Genomic DNA, 19400 nt, shown 5'->3' with positions numbered 1-19400 from the left:
CCGGACGCCCCGCTCCCCCACCTGCCGGCGGCCGCCAGCCCGCGCTCGCCGCTCTCCAGCAAGGCCCGCGCGGAGCGGGGCGGGGCGGGGCGGGGCGGGGCGGGGCGGGCCCGGCCTCGCTGAGGCCCCCCACGTCCCCGCCCTCCTCCCGCAGCCGCAGCCGAGGCCCCGGAAGCGGAGCGGGCGCACGACGGCAGGCATCGCCGAGGGCAGCGGGGCCGGGGCCACGGGGACGCGCGCGGTGATGTCGCAATGACGGCGCGCCCGCGGACAGAAAGGACCCCGCGCGGAGCGCCCGCCCCGTTCGGCGCACCGACCAATGGCAGAGCGGAGGAGGCGGGGCCGAACGCGGGCTCTCCGCCAATGGCGGCTGCGGACGCGGGGCCGCCGCCATGGTGATGCCGATGGCGCCGGCGGGATGGAGGAGCCGCGGCGCTCCGCCGCCCCGCCGCCGCCCTCGGGGACGCCGCGCGGTCGGGGGAAGGCGGCGCGGGGGCACCGCCGCCGGCCCCGTCCGTCCCCCGTCAGAATCCGGCTGTTCTCGGAGGGGGAACCGAGCCGTCCTCGGTCGTTGTGGCGAGGCGCTGCCGGGCTGCGAGAAGCGGCGGCTGACCGCGAGAGGCGGGACCCGTCCGGTGTCCGGGAGCGGCTCCTGGCTGAGCCGGGCAGCCCCGGAAGAGAGGGAGCGATCGCGCGGATCGAGGCGCGTTCGAGCCCGGCACGGAGTCTGGCCAGCGCCTTCGCTTCTCGCTCGGCTCCAGTCATCGGCAGCGCTGTGCTGAGCTGCTGCCCCGCAGCTGCAGTCTCCAAGCGCCGTTTTCCATCTGATGCCGTGGCGACGGTGCGCCCTCCCTCATTGCAGCGCGTGAAGCCATCCTCGTGACGACAGCGCATGCGTGATGGCGTCGCCATGGCGAAGGCGCCTCAGCGCGCCTGCGCCGCTCCGTCGCTGTGGCGCCGCGCCGTCCCCGCTGGGTGACGTCATCAGCCCCGCGACTGAGGAGGAGGCGGAAGTGGGGCGGGGCACCCCGGGGCTCCGAGCGCCGCCTCAGCTTCTACAGGTGGGTGTTCCGGGGGGGGCCACGGGGTTAAGGGGGCTGGGGGCCACGTGCCGCTCTGCGTTGGCCCCGTGGGGTCTCTGTGGCGCTCGGGGCTTCCGCTCGGCGGGGGCAGCTGCCCTGTGTCTCCCCGCCTCCCCCACCCCGTGTATTTCACTGCTCTCCTCCCCTCCCCCTGCCACTGGTCGCCCACAACCTCCCCCGTCTCTCTGTGTGACCCCCGGGGTTGCGCCTCCCCTCCCCTTTTTCCCCCTTTCAGTTCCTCCATTCTGATCACTGTAGTCCTCTTCCACCCCTCCTGTCTGTGCCTCCCCCGTTCTGACCCCCGGGGTCCACCTGTCTGCCCCCTCCCCCTCCCGATCCCTCATTGCCACGTGAGCTCAGGTGCATCACCAACTGCCCCAGCACTTTACCATCACCCAGACCCGCAGTCACTGCGGAGCCCCGTTTGCAATGAGGATCTGGAGAACCTCTCCCAGCCATGGGCAAGTTGCACAGCAATGCATCCATCCCACGGTGAGGCGTCCAGAGCCGCTGCAAGCAGCTCCAGTCTTTCTCGCACGGAATAAACCAACGTACGGAGCGGTGCGGGGGGACAGCCGCTGCCCTCTTTCTCCTCGTGGCTTTCTCCCCGCAGCCTGGCCAGGGCTCAAGGGGAACGAAAGGAGTCGTGCTGTCAATCCTGCTGTAGCACAGGCCTCTTTAGCAAGACTGTCTGCCCAGCCCCTCTGCGTCGGGCTTCATCGGGTAACGAACACAGCAGCAAAGCCGCCCTCGGCTCCTCGGGGAGGGCCCACCGTCCTCGTGGAAACGCAGCGTGACAGCACGCGGGTTCCAGCAGCACCGGCGCTGTGACTTCCTCTGCCCACCCTGGAGCCGCAGCCCGCGAGCTTTCCCGGCCTCGCACACTGAGCAGCCGAACCTGCCATGCTGCACGCGGTCCCTCCGGGCAGAGGCCCGCCAGCTCTGAGCCTCACCCGGCCGCCGCTTCAGCCGTGGGGAACGGCGGCACGCAGGCTGAGCCGGCCGCCATCGGCACGGGGCGACGGCGAAGACCCGGCCTCTCATTGGTCAGCGCTGGCACCGCCCCGCCACTGGCCTCCCTCTCATTGGTCAGCGCCGGCGCCGCCGGCTCTCTTCTCGCTCCCCTTCCCTTCAGCTCCCTTGCGGCGTCTCTCCCCTGCCCCGTTCCCGTCCCCTGCCGTTACCTTGCAGCATCTCCCACCAGTTTCCTTCCCTTCCCCTCCCTTGCGGCGTTTCCCCCCAGTCCCCTTCCCTTCCCGCATCTCCCTCTGGTCTCCTTCCCTTCCCTTGCATCATCACCCCGGTTTCCTTCCCTTCTCTTCCCTTGCGGCATCTCATACCGGTCCCCTTCCCTTTCGTTCCAGCGTTTCCCCCTGGTCCCCTTCCCTTGTAATGTCTCACCCTGGTTTCCTTCTCTTCCCTTCCCATGTGGCAAATTCTCCCAGTCCCAATCCCATTCCCTTCTCTTCCCTTACACGATTTCCCCTGTCCCCCTCCCTTCCTATATGGCATTTCCCCACAGTTGCCTTCCCATGCCTTCCCTTCCCTTATGTCATCTCTCCCATTTCCATCCTTTCCCTTCCCTTCCCATGGGGTGTCTCCTCCTGGTCTCCTTTCTCTTCCATTACCTTGTGGCATCTCCCACCAGTTTCTTTCCCTTCCCTTCCCTTCCCTTCCCTTCCCTTCCCTTCCCTTCCCTTCCCTTCCCTTCCCTTCCCTTCCCTTCCCTTCCCTCCCCTTCCCTCCCCTTCCCTCCCCTTCCCTCCCCTTCCCTCCCCTTCCCTCCCCTTCCCTCCCCTTCCCTCCCCTTCCCTCCCCTTCCCTCCCCTTCCCTCCCCTTCCCTCCCCTTCCCTCCCCTTCCCTCCCCTTCCCTCCCCTTCCCTCCCCTTCCCTCCCCTTCCCTCCCCTTCCCTCCCCTTCCCTCCCCTTCCCTCCCCTTCCCTCCCCTTCCCTCCCCTTCCCTCCCCTTCCCTCCCCTTCCCTCCCCTTCCCTCCCCTTCCCGTTGCCCCTTGTGCAAGTCATGGAATCGTGCACCATTAAGTTTCATTATTACCATCAGAACACGCTGGATGTGAGAGTCACCTTTTTTGCCCCATTAGTAGGCCATGACAGAATTGGATCTCCTCTGAAAGGACTCTGGGTTCCCACTGCTGCTGTGTGTGTGTCCCTGCATGGTCCCTGCTGGATCACAGAACCCACAGGGTAGGAGGAGAGAAGCTTCAGACGAGACAAGGGGCATCGAGGTCAGCTCCTGGACATCAAATCACGTGCCTCAGAGCGTATTCCTCCAGCATCTCTGGATGCTGCCTGCTGACTGAGAGAACCACCAGGGAGTGTGTCATCAGTGACAAAAAATACAAAATGAATGTCTTCTGGTATTGCTGGAATACAAAAAAAGCCAGAAGGGGCAAGACAAGAAGCGAGACGAGGTAAGGGGAGGCCAGAAGAGGATGGCAAAAGAGGTGAGGTGAGATGAGGGGATGCCAGAAGGAGAATCCAAAAGAGGTGAGACAAAAGGCTAGGGGAGACAAAGGGGGATGAGAAGGGGATGGGAGAAGGGGGTGCCAGAATGGGACACCAGAAGGGGGTCAATAAGAAGTGAGATGAGATGACGCCAGATAGGGATTCCAGAAGGGGACACCAGATAGGGCAAGATGAAAGGTGAGATGTGATGAGGGGAGGACAGAAGGGGGCGCCAGAAGGGGCGAAACAAAAGGCAAGACAAGACAGGAGGTGAGGCGAGATGAGGGGACTCGAGAAGAGGAGTTGGCAGCAAGGCTAACCACCATGAGCCCAGGTCCTTTTTTCAGCCGTAGTTAATTAACTCTTGAATAACTTCCCAAATGCCCCTAGGCTTGGCAGAGTCCCCTGGCACAGTCTGAGCCTGGTTTGCAGCCAGCTCATACTTCGGCCCCAGGGCATGGGAAGGAGCCGTGGATCAGGAGACAGGCACTGAGTGCTGGGAACCCAATGGCACCGAGCCCCAAGCCACCAAATCAAGCATCTGGTACTTGCCTTCTGTCTTCCAGGACCACCTGGAGATGGTCCCTATATCAAGGATTTGTCCAAGTAGGTATGCCAGAGTCCTCTTAAGTCCTGTGAGGCACCAAGGTGAGAGACCGATCCCTTGGGGCCCTAGGAACATGACATCTGGGGACACTGAGAAGTGAGAGGCCAATGGGGACATGGACAGTGGGGACATCATGGTGATACGGGGACATCGTGGTGACATGAGGACAGGGGGACACATAGAAGCAGGTGGGTGACAGGGACATCAGAATACAGGGCAACAAAGACACGCATCCCTGGCAGTGTCCACTCAGCGCCCTTGTTGCCAAGCAGGAGATCAGGAGTGAATAAAAATCTGGCAGTGGCAGCTGGGTTTCCTTGTCATTTACTGCTGCAAAACCCAAAGACCATGACTTTTAGATCTTTGAAATCTCAGAATCGTGGGGTCTTAGACTCATAGAATGAACAAATAATGGAACCACAGAATCACAGAATCACAGTATCGTAGAACTATAAAGTCAAGGAGTCACTTGGGTGTGACAAGACCCCTACAGTCTCATCAGGAGACACGTCATGTATTTTCTGCTCATAACCAACATCAGGAGTCACCACGTTACATCCAGAAATCTGCATCGTGAATCTGAAACGGCAGTAGTGCTGCCTCTGTCCATGAGGACAATTTGTCCTTAGGACACGCAGTCAGGCAATCAAAAATTTGTGTTGGGGTTTGGAGTCACTGGGCTGTGTGCCTGAGTTTCAGCAGAACAAAAGGTGTCCTACTGGTTTTGTTCCCGTGATGGTCCAGCCTCCTGTCATGGCTTCAAAGAAAGTGACTCTTGTTTTATCCAGATGAAAAGAAATAATAAAACACTGATAAATGGCTCAGAACTGTAAATGGCTCAACGGTTCCTCAAGGAAAAGCGGTGTGCTAATTTTGAGTGTTATGTCTGGCAGAATGGATAGCTGGTCACGGCCTTGTGGGACGTTTCCCATCGATAAGAGAGCTGCTGTGCTCTGAAAAGATCACTTGAATGTCTGCTTTGGAAATTGCCCAGAGAGCAGTCAGCTGGAAGAGTTTTCTTTGGGCTGCTTCTGCTCTGCAGCGTTTGTCAGGGAGCTTATCAGTGCTGTGTGTTTTGCTGTATTTAAATACAGACTGACATCACACTTAGGTGAGGTGAAGACTGTTTTTAAGATAAAGGCATGTGGTAGTGAGGGTCTGGCGCCCGGAAGATATCGCGTTGTACGGGAAGACAGGGTCCCCCTCCCGATAGCCAATAGCGTTCAGTGCCCAGGTTATATAAGGCTGTTTTTCCTGCCAATAAACACCATTTGCCGTCCACCACATTGGTGTCAGCGAGCCGATGGACCGAGCGACCTGGGATTGGTCGCCGTGCCGTTCCCGAACCAGGTCGCCACGCCTACGATAGGCAACAAGGCAAAGCAGGTGGGTGATACTTGGTAGTAACTTCACATTAAAGGTTCCACTCAGGAAAACCCTCTTTGCTGGTTTGATGATATCTAAAAAGGAATCCTAAGTTCTTTGTGACTGTACAATGCTGAAACGTAAAGTGTGATGGGGTCCGAGGTTCTCAGGCTGCTCAGCCAGCAGCTGAGCATGGAATCATGGCTTCTTTTAACTTGGAAAAGACCTCTCAGGTCATCCAACCATTAACTCAGTGCTGCCAATTCCACCGCTAAACCCACAACCTGTGACATGTCACCATATCTGCATCATGTCACCCTGCTGGGCCCCGGGCTTGTGGTGCTGGGGAGTAGGTGCAGGGACAATGGCATGGCACATCCTTGGTTGGGCTTGATGTTCTTAGAGGTCTTCTCCAACTTCAGTTCTTCTGGGATTCTAGGACAATAGGACTCTGGGATTCGGGCATGATATTAGGATTCCCCCCTTTGGGGCTCGGTGCCATTGGGTTCCCAGCACTTAGTGCCCTTCCCCTGATCCCTGGCTCCTTCCCATGCCCTGGAGCCAAGGTAGGGGCTGGCTGCATGCCAGGCTCAGCCTGTGCCAGGGGACTCTGCCAAGCCCAGGGGCATTTGGGAACGTGAGGGGGGTCCCAAGAGAATAAATGCAGTCCTGGCTTCTTGCAGCCTCACCCAGCTCCCAGCGTACAGTGGAAGATGAAAGCAGTTGCTGTCATCGTGCTCCTGCTCCTCGCCTCCATGTGCCTCCAGGCACAGGCTAGGGTGTGCAGACGGGTTCTTGGTAACGGGCTGGCTCGCAACCACTTTCTCCTTGGGTTCCCTTGCTTCCTGCTCTTTGGGTCCCCTCTGTCCCCTTGGTTTCCTCGCTTTGGGTTCCTTTGGTTCCTTCTCTTTGGGTCCCTGGGTTCACTTGGTTTCCTCTTTGTGAGTCCTATTGATTCCCTTTCTTTGGGTCTTCTTGGTTTCTTCTCTTTGGGTTTCCTCTTTAGGTCCCCTCTGTCCCCTCTCCTTGGATCCTCTCGGCCCCCCTTCTTGGGTCCCCTTGTTTCCTTCTTTGGATCTCCACCTTCTGGTCTCCACCCCCAGCCGATCCCCACATTCCAGGGACTCCAGATGACATGTGGAAGCAATTGGGTCTGTGGGAACCAGTAGGGATTTTCGCTTTAAGACCAAGGGGAGGCCATATGGGGTTGTTGCGAAGGCATCACCCGCTGCCATATGCTTTGCTATTAACTCCAACCCAAACTGTCCCTCATCCTCCTTCCTCAGCTCCTGGATGACTTCGAGGTGGGAGCAAGCGGAGCTTTTGATTTAGGAGTGAGTACTACGGTGCCCTCAGGAGGTGCCTCCCATTTGGGGAGCCCCAGGTCCTCAGTGGTTTTTGAGGAGGTTCTGGTGCCCACTGGGATCTCCTCATTTCTCCCACTGCAGCTTAAGTTGCTACGAGGAAAGCGGAACTCCCATTCCCTTCCCCCTCTGCTGGCGCTCCCAGATCCCGTGGTTGTGAATCTTCCTATCAAGGTGAGTGACACTGGGGGACCCCTGTATCCTGCAGGGTCCTGGGCTGTGGGGGGACCCCAAATCCCTCTGGACTGGGAGGTGTGGAGGAGATCAAAAAGGATCCAAGAAGAACAGTGCCATCCCTGTAAGGTGCAGGTGATCGTCGTGGTACCATAAGGACCCCATAAGGTCACCCAAAGAACACAAAGGGTTCTGGTGCCATACAGACCAAATAAAGTGACCATAAGGTCACCGCCTGCACTTTGACTTTCAGGATGAAACACTGGTGCTGTCCCCACCATGTTCCATAAGGACTTGATCATCCCTGCATATCGCCACCAGATCTTTGAAAGAACACAGTCCGTTTTCCCATAAAGAAACACCAATAAACACCCCCAGCAAAGGTCCTGCGTCTGTGTGTGCCTCTATTCTTGCATCCATCAGTCCCTTTGTCCTTTTGTCCATGTGTACCCATTATCCCTGCAGTAACTCCATTATTCCACGATTCTGTGATATCCAGTGGGTTGAACACATTACTGAAGTCGAGGAGATGGCACTGAGTGACGCTGGGGGGGACAGCCCACCAGAGGTAGCACCCAGTGTCCTCTGGAGCCCTCAGCACAATTTCTGACTCCTTTTTGTGCCGTTTGGATGCATTCTGTCCCTCCTGCACTCTCCCTGTGGGGCAGCTGCAGCCCCTGCCCTCTGCTTCCCTCTCCCTCCATCTCTTCTTCCCTCCATCCCTCCCTCCATTCTTCCTTCAATTCCTCCTCACTTGGCCTTGCCTTCTACCCGCCCTCCCAGCTAGTGGCAGGGCACCCAGTCCATTTGAATTGAAGCCATAAGAGGGTGCTGTAGTCCTGGTGCTTTATAATCCTAACAAAGCTTTTTCATTTTCCCCTTGATGTAGCCCACCAAAATCTTTCTCCATTGCAATTAATGATCCCTTTAAAGGCTGTGATCTGGGGAGGTCAGCCAAAATTTCCTGGTGTATCCGTTGTTTCATACCTACAGAAAAGGAGCACCTTTTACTAAGTCAAGCTTATGCGAAAAATAAAGAAGTGTTTTTGAGGTTGCTTACATTCATTTTCTTCCCGACTAATATATATATTCTATATATTATCTATATTATCTATCTATATTATCTATATAATCTATATTATCTATCTATATCTATATATTATCTATCTATCTATATATTCTATATATTCTAATATATTTAGCTTTTTATTCCCTTCAATCCTTTCTACAATATGGCAATCAATGCAGAAGAGAGAAAAAAACACATTTGAAATAAACAGAGAAAGACAAGCTCATTGTCACTGATGTGTCGTTTTGCTGTTGTGGCATGCCTTCTGGTATTCTGCCTTCTCTGTTATCTGTCTATACTATTAGCTTTTTGGATCAAAGCCATTTTCTCTACACATAGAGTTATACGAACGATATTGTAGAGCCTTTGGTTTCTCAGCACTGGCATTTGTCAAGGGATAAATTGCTACTGCCCCGTTGCAAAAAGGAACTACTAATACCAAGATGCATTTGTTGCTCTGAGCTGTCGTGGGCTGGAGTCCTGCAAAGTCAATCTGCAGTCATTCCCCTGGGCCTTCGGTACACTGGTGCTGGCCTGAGGCTTTTACTCCAGCATAATCAGCACTGGTCAGGGCACAAGCATGACAGTTCTTACATCAGCAATCTACTGTCTTCCTCATGTTATGTCACAAATCAGTGTCCTTCACTCCGCTTAGACCATTTGTTTTTGCTCATAGGTTAAGTGGATTAGACAGCTTTTAGTAAATTGAGGCACAGTCCAATAATGTTTGCCTTCTGCCACTATAGCACAATACATTTGATTTTCCCTTACTCAGAGGACTGGCCGGATGGATCTTTTCACACTGTTCCACTTAACTTCCCTAGCTGGAAGGAGATGTTCTCCCCAAATAATGGATTCTACCACAGTTACTTGGCGTGACCTGCACTCGACTCTTTCAGTCTGAGTTTGCCACAGATAATCCAGGACGTTTCGTGGATATCTGGATATCTACTAAGAATCAGGAAGAGTTTCTTGGATTCCAGTGGCCACTTCAACTGTGGATCATCCCCAACGATCCACTGTCTTATTGTGGGGGGGAGGATTTAGTGTGCCGGGCTGGGCTGCAGTACAGGGACAAAGACAACTGCTAGCAATCAGATCCCTTGGGGCTCTCCTTCCAGGCTCCATCTGTAGTCCCAAAGGGTTCTGGTCTCCTGCAGGTTCTCTCTGACAACTGTTAGTCCCAGGCAGGTACCTCAGGAACACCAGGGCCTCTCGAGATGGCACCGGCTGCTTGTGGTCACACGGTGGAGCTCTGCTTGAAAACCTGAAGTCATCTTCAGTGTTTTTCAAACACTCAGCACCTCCTCATGAGCTGCCCTGGTTCAATCCTGTCAGTGAAACACGCACACAATAAGTGGAATTTCTATCATGAGAAAACGTGACCTTTCAGGATGGATATTCACTGTATGGAAAGAAATACCAATCTTCCGCTGTTCTTGCACTGACAACTCTCTCTCATTCTGTGCATGTAACTGCCCTCATTTTACAGGTATTTCCACCTGCCCTGATTAGGCTGACCACGTTGGAAGCCACCTTTCCAGCTGCCTGTCTCAACCTTTGCAGTTTCTATTGTTATCCCAATTTCCTCTCCCCTTAATCTCTGATCATTTATAGCCCTTTTAATGAGTGCAGTTCTTTGAGTTTCAGGGAGCTAATGTTTGTCCCTCCTTAGCAGTTTGTCTCACTGTGTCCTTAGCCAGCTAACTGTTTAATTAATATGCCTTTCATATTAATATTTATCATTTCCTATCTATGTACGTGACATATTTCTTGTACAGTTATCTTTTGGGAAGGAGAACTTCAGTGGAGGCATACAGCTGAGGAGTACGTTCTATTTCTTGGTAACCTGTGTTACGCTTTGTTACGCTTACTGTTCTTTGTTTAAAGGTAAGAGAAACCCTTCTGCACCCGTGTCCTCTGAGGAGAGCAGGTGGCAGCTGCTACAAAGGATCTGAAACATTCAGTGCAGACTTTAGAAGAGAAGTCTGATGTAAGGAAAAGCAAGGCAAGTGCCAGGTGGCATTAAGCAGACAGGGCTGGGGAGATGGGCAGTCACGTTGTCCATGCAGTGTCAGATTAAGCAACTGCTCTTCCTGCCTATGCAGGTCTCCTTAAGGGACACCCTGGATCCACCCTGGATCCACATCAATTGGAGAACGATGCTCCAGAGCCAATGGAAGAACATTATGGAACAGACACAGCTCACTGTAACCTTCTGCACTTTAGAAAGATCCACGGTATATTTAGTGCTACTTCTGCGAACGTAAGGTACTGAGAGGAGAATCACAGAATCATTAAGGTTGGAAAGCTCATCCAGTCTAACCATCCACCTGCCACCAACACTGCCCAACAAACCCTGTCCTGAAGTACCACAGCTACCCTTTCCTTATGCACCTCCAGAGACTCCACCGCTTCCCTGGGCAGCCTGTGCCAATGCCTCGCCACCCCTTCTGGGAGAAACTTTTCTTAATATCCAATCTGAACCTCCCATGGTGCAATGTGAGGCCATTCCCCGTAGTCCTATTGCTATTTACCTGGGAGAAGAGGTCCCATCTCACTGTAACCTCCCTCCAGGTAGCTGGACGGAGCGATAAGGTCTGCCCTGAGCCTCCTCTTCTCCACACGGAACCATCCCAGCTCCCTCTCCCACTCCCCGTTAAGTCTTGCACTCCAGACCCCTCCCAGCTTTGGTGCCCCTCTGTGGATACACTCCAGGGCCGCCATGTCTTCTTGTAGGGAGCGGCTGGGCTGGGCTGGGCTGCAGTTGATGGGACAAGGACAACCGCTAGCAATTTAGATCCCCTGGGGCCACTGGCAAATCACAGCGACGATCGCATCCCCGCTCCTGACTGCCCCATTTCAGGCTGCCATTGGGCTCCTTGGCCACTGGAGGGCACTGCCGGCTGTCACCAGCACCCCAGACCCTTTTCGTCCGTGCAGCCTTACAGCTGCTCTGCCCCAAGCCCGTAGTGACGGTGCCTGGGGTTTCTGTAGCCGAAAAGCAGCACTCAGCTCTTGACGTTCTTAAAACTCATGCAGTTGCAGTCAGCCCAGTGATTCAGCCTATCTCAGTCCGTCTGTGGGACGCTTCCTCCTAACTTGGTGTCATCTGCAAACTTACTGAGGGTGCACCCAATTCCCTCATCCGACTCGTCAGTGAATACACTGAACAGGACAGGCTGCAGCGCCGACCCCTGAGGAACGCCTCTCAGAACTGGACTCCATCTGGATCTCTCTGGGCCTGGCCCTCCTAGCAGTTTTTTACTCAGCAAAGAGTGTACCCATCCCAGCCATGGACTGCCAGCTTCTCCAGGAGAATGCTACAGGAGGCGGTGTCAGAGGCTTTGCTCCAGTCCAGGTAGCTTCCACCCACAGCATCTCATCCACCAGGTGGGTATGTAGTCATAGGAGGACATCAGGATGATCCTTCTCGTAGATGGGCACCACATTAGCAAGTATTCAGTCACCTGGGAACTCCCTGATTGATTAGGGCTGCTAGGATGCCACGTCCACCAACTGCCTCAGTACCCTCAGGTGGATCCAGTCCAATCCCACAGATGTGTGACAGCCCGGGTGGAGCAGCAGGTCACGTGCTGTTTTATTCTGAATTGTGGAGGGTTTATTCTGCTCCCCACCCTGTCTTCCAGTTCAGGGGGCTGAGTACCCTGAGAATAACGGGCCTGACTATTAAAGACAGATGTAAAAAAGGCGTTGAGAACCTGTCTGCTTTTCCTCATCCTTTCTCCTTGCACTGGGGTGGAAGGGGATCCATCCTGTGCCAGCCACGTGCACTTGTGTTAGGCTGTTAGGGTGCCTTGGCATGTTTATACAGATATTTATTTGGGTCCCAGATTGACCAACTGAACCGAGTTAGATTCAGAGAATCATAGACTGGTTTAGGTTGGAGCGATATTAAAGATCATACAGTTCCAACCCCTCTGCCATGGGAAGGGTTGTCATGCAGTAGATCAGGTTGCCCAGAGCCACATCCACCCTGGCCCTGAATGCCTCAAAGGATGGGGCAATCCAAAACCTTTCTGGGGGACCTCTTCCTGTGCCTGACAGCCCCCACAGTGAAGAATTTATTTGATCACCAACAAAGATATTAAAAACAGCAGTCCCAAGATGGAACCCTGAGGGATTCCTTAATATAACCACTTATTGTTAGCCTCCACCTGGACACAGAGCTGCTGACCACAACCCTCAGGCTGCAATCATACAGCCAGCTACTAATCCACTTTTCAAATCCACGTATCTCCAAATTAGAGATAAGGATATGGAGTGAGACCATATCAAAGCCTTGCACAAGTCCAGGTAGATTACTTCAGTGTATGGGAACTGCTGAGTCACGGCCTGAACCTCTGATTAGTCACCTGAGGCGAGCAATGAGTCAGCCCTGGGAGCACAGGTGAAAGCAATTCACCTGTGCTGCAGGAAGGGGTGGAGCCTGGCTGCACCTCTCCTAGACCCATTCAAGAGCTGACTACCAGGGGGGAAGGATCTCTCTCTCTCTCTTCGGAAGATCCACTCCACTGGTCTTTCCTGAGCGAGCCCACGACACGGGTGAGCCTTCTATTTATTCTCTTTGTCTCGCTGTGCCTAACTCTCTTGCTTATTTCATTACTATAACATCTTAATATTATTAAATTATATAATATTCCTTTATATAATTTTCATTAATTATACACTTGGCGAGCCAGGCAGGCAAGCTGAATATACTGAAACTTACACTATGTCCTTTCTTTGGAATTTCTGTAAATGGTTCAAGGGGGAGAACACTACCCCCCTAGATAAAACAATTCCAGGGCAGATCCCAGGATTTGCGGGATCCCCTTATTATGAATTGGCAACTATCATTGAAAAATGGGTCCCCTACGTGTTGTGGGAAACGTTTCCCCATATCGCCTAGCGGATTACTTTCAGGGACTAGGCAAAGATATATTAGTCACTAGAGAAAGACAATTAGCTGCTTCTACAGTGGCATGGCCACTATTAAATGCTTTAAACAATGCCGAAATAAGGAATAATACTTCAGTGAATGAAAATGAACTTTTAAAAGATCGTATTGAAAAGTTAGAGCAGGAACTTGGCCTATTAACAGGAAAAAAAAACCAATTCTATGTCTTCCAATAGGTCAAGTTCGTAGTATTTCAATAAACAATGACCAGGCTCCTGAATCAACGGACTGTGTTGATCAGGAAAATAAACCATCTAAATCGAATCTTGAATCCCCAATTTTGACGGACGCACTAGAAGTCCGTCCTGTTATATCTCAAAAAACAAAAAAGGTACAGGACAGACCAGCAGGGGTGCCGCCTGATCAGTGGCCCCCCACTCAAACCCACTTGCACGTAACAGCCCAACCGTACACGGCAACAGAACTGATGGACTTAGTCCAACGATTCAGGCAGAAACCTAGAGAAAGTGTGCCGGCTTGGTTATTAAGACTATGGGATTCTGGGGCAGAAAGTGTTCTGGTGAATGGCCTGGAAATAGCCAAATTGGCCACAATGACCGTCCATCCTGCTCTTAGACAGAGATTATATGCAGGTAATCAATATAATGATGAAAACCATTCAATAATAGAATGGTTAATGGTGGCCTGCCGTATGGTATGGCCCAATAAATCTGATATTCCTTTACATACAGGGATGTGGTCCTCCATAAAACCAGGTAACGGTCACAGGATGTGCATTTTCAGTAGCCTAAGCGTAGCCTAAGTTGCTAAATATTGCAACATATTGGCATTGTGTGTTTATTGCTGTCTTTTTCAGGGCTTGCAAGAGTCAAAATGGAGCATGAAAACTGTAGTTAGAGAGTTTATTCTGCTAGGATTGTCTCAATCCCACAAAGTCCAGTCAATTCCCTTCTTCTTCTTCCTCCTGTTCTACATCATAATTCTCCCAAGCAACATCCTTATCATTCTCACAATTCAGGGGGATTCCCAGCTGGGATCACCCATGCATTTTTTCCTGGCTAATCTGGCATTCTTGGATATCTGCTACTGTTCTGTGATCCCACCCAAAATGCTGGCTGACTTTTTCTCAAATCCTAAAATCAACTCCTACAAGGCCTGATTGACCCAGCCTTTGTTTCTTCACTTCCTGGGAGCAGCAGCAGCTTTCCTGCTGTTGGCCATAGCCTGTGACTGTTACGTTGCTATTTGCAAGCCTCTCCACTACACCATGCTTGTGAACAGGACTGTATGCTGTGCCCTGGCTGGAGCTTCGTGGGGCGGTGGCTTCATTCATGGCATCATTCTATTTGCTCTCACCATCAAGCTCCCCTTCTGTGGCCCCAACGTCCTGGACGACTTTGTCTGTGATGTGCGTCAGTTGGCGAACTTGGCCTGTGCTGACCTTACACGGCGGAACTTCTGATGTTCCTCAACAATGGAGTTGTCATTGTCATGTGCTTTGCACTTCTCCTCATCTCCTACATAATCCTCTTGCTGAAGCTCCAGACACACCAAAACAAAGAACAAAATAACCTCCACCTGCGTTTCCCACATCATCGTTTTTGTCATGCTTGGCCCAGCTGTCTACATATATGTCCTACCCTCTGAGGCTGTCCCAGTGGAAAAGGTTTCCATTGGGAAACCTTTCTTTTCCATACGGTTGTCTTCCCTTGACTAATCCCATGATCTACATGCTGTAACAAGGAGATCAAAAGCTCCGTGTGGAAGTTGGTCAGCAAATACATATTAAAAAAAAATTTGAAAGAAATAAATGAAAGTTTATTTGTTCCTCGTTTTGTTCATGCAATTTTCTTAGGAACAAATCCACACTGTACGTTATGTAAAAGCATAATGTACAAGTGATAACCTTCAAGAAGTCCTTTTCTATCAAAAAAATCCCTAGAGTGATACTAAAACCTGTATGGAATAAGTTAAGGAAGAACCAACCTGTGTAAAGGAACCAACTCATGCACTATGAAGTTATCATTAAGAATCTTTTAAATTCATTAGAAAGTATCTGGTAGGTGTTGAGATTTCATAGAACTATTACTGGACTACTGGTTCAGCTTCAACCATGGTAATTCATTATTTCAGTTTATAGTCAAACTTTCACTGTTGATGCTGCCTTCTCGTTGGACTCATTCATGATCCCACCATTGAATGAGTTGATTACATTTCCACAAAGGGAGAGTGTGAAAGCTGCTGGATGATCCAGCTTGCAGGCAAGCTTTGCAATTCATATAGCATAGGCAAGACATTGCAATCTGTTAAGTAAAAATCAAAGACAATGTAGCTATAGCTTTACAGGACGTGCAGATCATAAACTTTATCCATACAGTTACAGACATTTGCAGCACAGATGTCTGTCTGAATTAGTCACTAAGGATTCCAGCAAAACTAACAGGCATTTCTAGGGAGAAGTTCAGCTAACCCTTTCTTAATTTCTACTTTGAGAAGTAATAAACCATGCCTTAGGCGTTTTTGTCTCGCCCCTTGTACTTGCCCTGTAATCCGCTTTATAGTTTGACCCCAAGGTGGTCAGCCAAATAATTCTTCTCAATGGGAAACTGTGCTTTCAGAGAGCATGGTTTTCTTACTGCAGTGTAACTTCCTTAGGCAGTGTAGATGATGCAGAGTGAGCTAAACACGTCTCCGTCCACAAAGTCCTCCAATAATCTCTCAGAAGACATTGCATCCTACAGGTCATGGAGTTCTTGGTTCTCACATAACGCTCTAGCATGCTGTAAATATCCAAATGCAGTTGCCCTTGCAGTAGGGTATTTTTGTTCTTGTTGTTCCTTTCTTCACTAACTTTCTACATATCACTAGGTGAAAGAAAACGCCATAAAGTCAAGAGTGCCTTTCTCAGGAATGCACTCAGCTCTGAGCACCACCACTTATACACGGCCTTCTGTCACACTGCTGCCATCAGCTGCCGCTGTCGGCCTCCCCAGTGCTTCCACCATGGTTACCTGACATCCCTACAGTCCTGCACCCGCTCAGAAGTAATACTTAAAATGCATTCTTCCATACTTCATGACAGAGGACTGAAGAGACTCACTTTTGCGTAGTGCTAAGGATGGTCCATCCCCAACACGTCCCTTTGCGCGCTGCAAGGCCCAGCTGGCATTCTGGCAGCCTGCTGGCTGCTGCTCCCTAACGCAGGGAACCGCACTGTGCTGCTTCTGAGGAGAGAAAGAAAGGAGGGTCCATGGAAATGGGCACCCAACATCTGCAAAGAGATGCAGCGTTCCAGATCGTGCCAGAGACAGGATATCACAGTGCTGAGTCATTAGCTACCACTAAAGGAAACAAACATTTGGGAGAGTATTCACAGCAACTGCTGCAATTTCTGGGCATACCCCAGCTTTCTTACTGTTCAGGTGGAGAAGACTGGCGCTCACAGACATCAGTTCAGTGGGTTAAACCAACACACCTGCAAAATGCCAGCATTATTCAGGAAACAGTCTTCAGGTGCCACAGTTCAATCCACGCAAAGTTATTGTGCAGAGCCTTAGCTCTTGACTTCCATTTCTTCCCTAAATTTTACTACTGCAAGCAGCTAGAACAAACCTTTCAGGTGAAATTCAGGGCAGCAGGGACCTGGCAAACCATAACTAGGTGCAGCTGGCAGGAGGGCAGTTCACGCTCTTTGCTCCCACCCTGCCCCAGCAGGTTAAGGAGCCTGGCAATGCTGTCCTGTTGCAGCACATGCAGAATCCAACCGGTTATGGAGGTAACAAAGGACCAGTAGTGCTCCCCCTGCTCCAGCTTTTCCCCTTCAAAATGAGAGAAAGGAAGAAAACCCAAACAAATAAATCCAGCCATACTTTTCCATATGCAGAGCAGGAATGGGAACTGCGTCTGTCTTCTCATTGAGACAGTGGTGGGGAAGCTCAGTTCCTGGGGTCCTCTCCACAGGGACTGCCCCCTGGCTTCACTCTTTCTTCAACTGCCTCAATCCCCAAAATCTCCTTTTGGAAAGAATCCCTAAAGAAAGAATCTGCAAGTGAAAAATAGTAAGGAGAAGCATTTTCCCAGCTTTCTTCTATCATGCACTCTAAAGTACTCTTGAGTAGGACAGTGTCTTAAAATCAACTGGTTACAAGAACCATCCCCAAAATACAACTAGATTCTGTACAGCTGCCATGATTTCTGACAGCAAGTGTTCTCCATCTCCTCAACATTTATACACCTTGAAGCAAGTGGCTGGTGTTGCTGTCATGAAGAAAACTCCCTTTGTCTTCCACCCCTACTGCAGCCGCAATAGCTGCACTGGTACGATCCAGGGGTTCAACAGACAGGGAAGGAATAATCTTGTCTATAAATAGTGATAAGCATTTTCAGCATCACAGTGCATGTGTAGGCTTGTTCAGTCAAGAAATCAGACGATACGACCAGCAGAATATATATTAACAGATTATTAATCTACTTCCTATAGTAACTTTTGATGAAGTAATTTCTAGCTTTCTTCTGATGTTTTTATTTTGGTAGTTTGTAATATATTATTAAATAGCTATTATTTTTGTCTGTATTTCCTATGACAAAAGTTCACTAAAAATGGAAATTTTTCTAATAAAGAACTGATCAGCAGTCTCTTCAGATAGAATCTGAACAGAAACTTCAGTGCTTTTTTTTTCCCTGAGAGTCAATACAGTTTAGAACCTGCTAATCCTGACTGCATCTTTCACTAATGTTTGAGGTCAAAAAGCTAAATCTTGAGGGGAAAAAATAAATAATACCTGAAAGCTTACAGTAACTAATACACTTTGAAACAGCAATGATAGAATATACTGAATAAATGTATCTTCCACGTGAAGATTTTTATATCTTCTGATGAGTTATGCAACTTATTAGAAACAATGTTAAGAAAAACTATTGTAATTTTATTTTATGATTTTTAATATTGTGCTTGCTTCAAGCTGTGAACTACTGTTGTTCTCTTAAAAAAAAAAAAAAAAAATCAAGGAAAATTGCACCTAGGTATGTATAAGGATTATTTTTAATGCTAATGTGTGAAGATTATGCAGAAGCATACTTTAGATATGATCCCACTGATTCTTTGACTCACAAACATCCATTAAAATTGAAAGATACATTGTAGATAAGCCAGCTTCTTATGTGCCTGAAAATTGAGTAACAGATTTCTAATTTTAGAGAAATTACCTGTTTATATATTTTATTCACTTATTTGTTTTTTGATAAAACACAGTCAGGATATGTTTTGAGCTTTTAAGAGGGAAAGTAAATTTACAAGTAAAAAATTAAAAACTGTATAATGTAAAAGCTAAAAGCAAGTTTAATAATTATCGACTTATATAGATTGGTGTAAAATTTTCAAATTATCAGAAAAAGTCTGGAAAGAAAGAAGTATTCAAAATTCCAAAAAATATTGCAATATTATTCCTGAAGGATGCTTTCCCAGGATTTACTGGGATCTTTACTGGACAAAGTATTTCCCCTTCAGCTCAAACTAGCTGTGTGCTCTGGTGGCCAGGCAGGGTCCTGTCCACCTCTCCCCAGATGGCCACCTCTGTCTTGGCACCAAACTATCCATCCCATAAGTTTACCACTAGCTGGCGGAGTCCCAACTCCAGTACCACCTTGCAGGCTCACATGGCCATTCCTGGTAATTCTTTTGACAACAAAAGCTCCTGTGAGACCATCCTTCGCATGTCCATCCTTTTCCCTTGCCAAAATCTGTCATTTCTTCTTCCCCAAGTCCTCAGGAATAGGGGAAGGCAGAGACCAGCATTCTCTGAGCTGCTGTGCCAGGACAACAGAAGGAATCCAGCAGAAGGACCTGAGCTGACTGGGGCCCTGAGAATGTGTCAAACAAGTTACAGAAGTGGCTACTCATGTGGAGAAGATGACTTTGGTTCTGACATGAAGCAGCCTGAAGTTCAGCATGAAGGTCATCTTTTCAAGATGAGGCATATTGAACAATTGATTCAATAAATAAAAAATGAGTAATACTTAAGAAAACGAACTCACAAAAACAACAAAAACAACACATATTTCTCTCTCTATTTTTCCCCCCTTTTGGACCTTGAGAATCTGCATGGGGATTCTTAAGTCCCTACCTGGTGACCCTGGTATGAAAAAGACATTGCCACATGGAGCAAGAGCTCAGCCAGGGCTGGTGAGAGTCCAGGGCACCCAGCAGTCGCAGCAAAGGCTGAGGGAACTGCCTACAATCAGTATTAAAAAAAGTGAGTGTTACCTACAGATGCTTACTGGGATTGTGGAAGATGATGAAGCCTGGCTTTTCTCACAGGTGCTCAGTGACAGGAGCACAAGCAGCACCAGACACA

At 50.1% G+C, this 19400-nt stretch overlaps 1 long non-coding RNA gene across 2 annotated transcripts; it reads right to left on the bottom strand.

Moving 5' to 3' along the window:
* Positions 1–7886: 7886 nt before the first annotated feature.
* LOC149911669 (uncharacterized) lies at positions 7887–17367 on the bottom strand. Of its 2 annotated transcripts, none has more exons than XR_016463011.1 (3): positions 16148–17367; positions 8566–9457; positions 7887–8044 (listed from the first exon to the last, which is right to left on the bottom strand). It is a non-coding gene; the product is annotated as an uncharacterized LOC149911669 (long non-coding RNA). The 2 variants fall into 2 exon arrangements; XR_016463012.1 differs by having other exon boundaries at positions 9322–9457.
* Between the last annotated feature and the right edge of the window lie 2033 nt (positions 17368–19400).

The sequence above is a fragment of the Phasianus colchicus genome, unplaced genomic scaffold (genome assembly GCF_987193195.1).
Source record: "Phasianus colchicus unplaced genomic scaffold, bPhaCol1.hap1.1 HAP1_SCAFFOLD_60, whole genome shotgun sequence".
Classification (NCBI taxonomy): domain Eukaryota; kingdom Metazoa; phylum Chordata; class Aves; order Galliformes; family Phasianidae; genus Phasianus; species Phasianus colchicus.
The sequence above is the reverse complement of the archived record's forward strand: the minus strand, read 5'-3'. Positions and strand labels throughout refer to the sequence as shown.